The following is a 5,000-nucleotide window of genomic DNA, read 5'->3' on the forward strand; positions in this document are numbered from 1 at the left end:
ACAACGGGGCAGATGAAGCGGGGAAAAAAAATGACAAATTCCTATTTAATACAGATGCACATGACAACAAGGAAGATGAACCTGGGAAAAAGACATGACAAATTCCCTATTTAATACAGATGCACATGACAACAGGGCAGATGAAGCGGGAAAAAACATGACAAATTCCTTATTTAATACAGATGCACATGACAACAAGGAAGATGAACCTGGGAAAAAGACATGACAAATTCCCTATTTAATACAGATGCATATGACAACAGGGCAGATGAAGCGGAAAAAAAACATAAATTCCTTATTTAATACAGATGTACATAACAACAGGGCAGATGAAGGAAAAAAAAAACATGGCAAATTCCCTATTTAATACAGATGCACATGACAACAAGGCAGATGAAGCGGGGAAAAAAATTATGACAAATTCCCTATTTAATACTGATGCACATAGCATTGTAAAACAATAAATTCTTAAATCCCCTTGTTTGTTTGTTTGTTTTTTGCATTATGAAAATAAAAAAAAGTTCGTTCCTGTTTTCTCTCCTAGAGTGAGAGTTAAAACGTCTTTATGATTATCATTGTAACTGTATCTTATCAGAAAACTAATTGTCTTAGAAGCGAGTAAGCTATTTTCTTTCCAAAGCCTACTTATTCAGGCCACCATTATTGAGTTCTTTGTTACCTGCATGCCATGAAGGTATGCATGACCAGGTGAATCAGAAATGACTGAGTACCTGGCGGGCAACGAAAGCTGAAATTAATAGGGATAAACATGGCATCGGGAATAAGGACCGGTAGCTGGCAGTTCACGTTGCATTCATAGTTAAAGATGGGAGCGGGGCTACGCGGAGTGTTTTCGGTACTGAGATGAATTCTTAAAATGGCCCGGTTGTAGATTTCCAGACAGGTTGTGAATAATGGATAGAGAAGATCGCGTGCTTATGAATAATATAAGTGGTAAAGAATAATGTGTGTGTGTATATATATATATATATATATATATATATATATATATATATATATATATATATATATATATATATATATATATATATATATATATATATATATATATATATATATATATATATATATATATATATATATATATATATAGAGAGAGAGAGAGAGAGAGAGAGAGAGAGAGAGAGAGAGAGAGTTTACATATATTATATATACATACATTTATATATATATATATATATATATATATATATATATATATATATATATTAATTATATATGTGTATGTGTCTTAAAAACGGCATCAAAGCACTAAATTTACAATGAAAACATCCTAGCCATCGAAATCTGCACATATTTGTCAAATAGACAAACCGGGAAAAAAGTCGCACATTCGAAAAAATAAAATCAACAATTGAATAGTGTCATGATTCCCTATTGCTTGCAGTAAATTCTAATCATGCAACAGATAAAAGACATTAGGGTCCATAGCAGTCTCGCGTTGTTGGTTTGTTGCAGCCGATAACTTGCAATTTGATTCTCGCAAAGATTTCCATCCGGCTGCGTTGAGCATTTCATGGGGGAATCGCGTGCCTCGTTCAATTGCCTTATGCAACATGTGCAGGTGGAGTTGCCTAATTTTAGCTCTTGGTAGCGAACGGTAATCGGAGCCTCCCGCTGATGCTCGTGTTCTTTTATTTATGAAATGTGTGAGCAATTATTGACGAAGAATCATTTTACATGAGAATTCTGTACTTTGCGTATTATATTTTTGTTGTTGCACGGGGAGGCAGGAGCTTATAGGAGCATTTTACCGATGTATTACATTTCACGTAATATTTTGAATTTTTTAATGACTGTGAATTGGAAAATAAAATTTAGGCCAAAGGCCAAGCGCTGGAACCTATGAGGTTATTCAGCACTGGAAATAACAATGGAACAATTGTTAGGAGAGGGTGGAAAGTAAGACGGAAGAGAGAGAATACGAATGGAGATACAGTAAAAGGAATGAAAGGGGTTGCAGCAAGGGGCCGAAGGGACTCTGCAACGAACCTCACGTAACGTCTACAAGGCACCGCGTGAGGTACACTGACGGCGCTAACCCCCTACACGATGCGTGAGGGTGAGGCGGCCTCTACTGTACCATTGTTTCTGGTTACCTTATGCTACATTTTTCTCATGGCAATATTTTCTTTATCCAGTAGAATGCTTTATACTTTGAACACGTACTATTAGAACACACTATTTTCTCTTGTGTGTGAATCGATCATCATCCAATCCCGCCTTTTGTCAGTGAACAAGGTAGGCTCTCTCTCTCTCTCTCTCTCTCTCTCTCTCTCTCTCTCTCTCTCTCCCTCTCGTCATGCAAAACAAACGTAATTTAGAAGGTATATCATCATCTGACTTCCTGCTGACTTCACTTTTGTTTACTTTTGGGAACACTGAGAGGGTAATAAAACACAATAGTTTATTTGGTAAAATTTCATTTCCCATGCAATGTTAATATACAAGTTATGATTGACAACACGTGGCAAACGTAATTTGGTTAGAAACTCAAGCTAATACGTGACTAGACACAAGACCAGCTACTAATCAGACCAGTGAATAACTGACATCGCACAAAAGGACACAAGACATAGATGAGAAACGTAAAAAAAAAAAAAATACATTACTTTTAAGGCTTCTAATGAAAATCCACGAGTAAAAAATTTCTTTTTGACATTTGCGGAGACATCTTGAATCTCCTGAAGAGGATTTCGGCAGAAGGTCCAAAGAAAAATCCGGTTTCTGGAAACCTGTAGTGTTTGCCCTTCCAAAGAAAAATCCGGTTTCTAGAAACCTGTAGTGTTTGTCCTTCCACAGGAAAATCTGGTTTCTATAAAATCTTAGTGCTTGCCCCTCCAAAGAAAAATCTGGTTTCTAGAAATCTGTAGTGTTTGCCCTTCCAAAGAAAAATCCGGTCCCTAGAAACCTTTAGTGTGTGTGCCCTTATGTTCGTGAAGATGATATCTAATTTATAGAAACATGGAAATTTCCCTTTTAACTCTACTTGAAGTTGTCTAGAAATCTATGGACTTTGCTCTTTTCGTCTGCAAAAAATATGTACACTTTCTAGAAACCAACAGAATTTGCTCTTTATGTTCATGGCAAAATATCCAGTTTCTAGAAATCTAGTCTCGAAAAAGTAGTCTATTCCAATAACTAAAGATTCCAGTGTTTTAGAAAACTGTATTCATTAAAAATTTCTAGATCCTTTGCATTTAGACTTAATTGACATCCAGGGTATGTAAGCAACTGATTGTCACTTATTTAATATAAAAATCTTTTCGTGTTTCTATCTCAAACATGATCATTATGTACAGGATATATATATATATATATATATATATATATATATATATATATATATATATATATATATATATATATATATATATATATATATATATATATATATATATATATATATGACAGAAACTGCTCATAATGTTAAAATCAGATGATCAAAAGAATTTATTAATATTCTCAGATATTTTTACGTAAAAAATCGATCAAAAGAATTTATTAATATTCTCAGATATTTTTACGAAAAAAAATCGCCTGACTGAAATGTTACAGAGCAGCAAATTTAGCATATAAATAATGAATTTAGCATTTAAATAATGAATGACTGAACACATTTACAGCTAAAATCTACTTAGATTATTGTAAAAGTTCCATCTGAATGGATGAAATTGATTAGCAAATCTAATTTATTTAGAAATTTCCAAGTTTTAAGACAAAATACACGTACTTTTTCACGTGTTTCATCACAGTCATAGAACCAGTAAGAAAATACAGTGTTATTCATAGTCAAAAGATACGTAATTGTAATGTTATGTAAACATTTGAATGATTTCTTTGGCTTCTGTTGACTCAATATTATTTCCTATCCGTCCTTCCGGAATAGCCTATAATGGTTGCCATTACTAACATTTTCTTCACACAAATAGTTGACTAGTTTCCCGTTGGGTAATATCAGTCTTTAACTATCTTGAAAGCGAAAGTAATTTTCTTATTAAGTGATTCTTTACAAAATCGAATCATAAAAAAAGTGTCAATATCAATATTTCACGCTTTTTACCTAGATAATTCACACGTCATATTAAATAGATTACGTGAAGAATTGCCTATTTCATCTCTTAGCCAGATGAAGGATAGCTCTTGATTCGAAGATATAATGTTGGAGATGTTTAACTAAAACTGTTTAAAAAAAAAGGCAATAATGACACAACACCCACTTAGATATAATCATAAGGAAACCGAGGCATGCTCAATAAGTTAATAACAGATTGACAGTGAACAATCAGTAACGCTCTGCGTTCGTATACGACAAGTCTTCAAGAATATAACTTCTCACTCTATGGGTTAGACATAACAATACTGACTTAGTTACGATTAAAATACTGACTCGTGTATGAGTGTATATATATATATATATATATATATATATATATATATATATATATATATATATATATATATATATATATATATATACACATATATACAGTATATATATATATATATATATATATATATATATATATATATATATATATATATATATAATGCACTAGTTTTCATCGCCGTCGATGACCTTCGTTGCTCCCATTCCAGCTTGAAAAAAACCTAGTTAATCAATCATACAATCAGGACTTGAAGTAACACTACTGGCCTCGTTGTATACATTCATTGTCAGCTAGACAGAATATATATATATATATATATATATATATATATATATATATATATATATATATATATATATATATATATGTGTGTGTGTGTATATATGTATACACATATACATATGTGCAACTATCGGATATTTAAGAACGGGGAGTTTGAATTAAATATGAAAATATTTGGCTGGATTACATACACAATTAGTTAAGAAAGGCAATATACGAATAAAAATAATGTATAGATCTTATAACGCAACAGACTGGATTCAACATAGCAGCAAAGGATGGTTAGGCAGAAGAATATCACCTAGG

This window comes from Macrobrachium rosenbergii, chromosome 18 (genome assembly GCF_040412425.1).
Source record: "Macrobrachium rosenbergii isolate ZJJX-2024 chromosome 18, ASM4041242v1, whole genome shotgun sequence".
Classification (NCBI taxonomy): Eukaryota; Metazoa; Arthropoda; class Malacostraca; order Decapoda; family Palaemonidae; genus Macrobrachium; species Macrobrachium rosenbergii.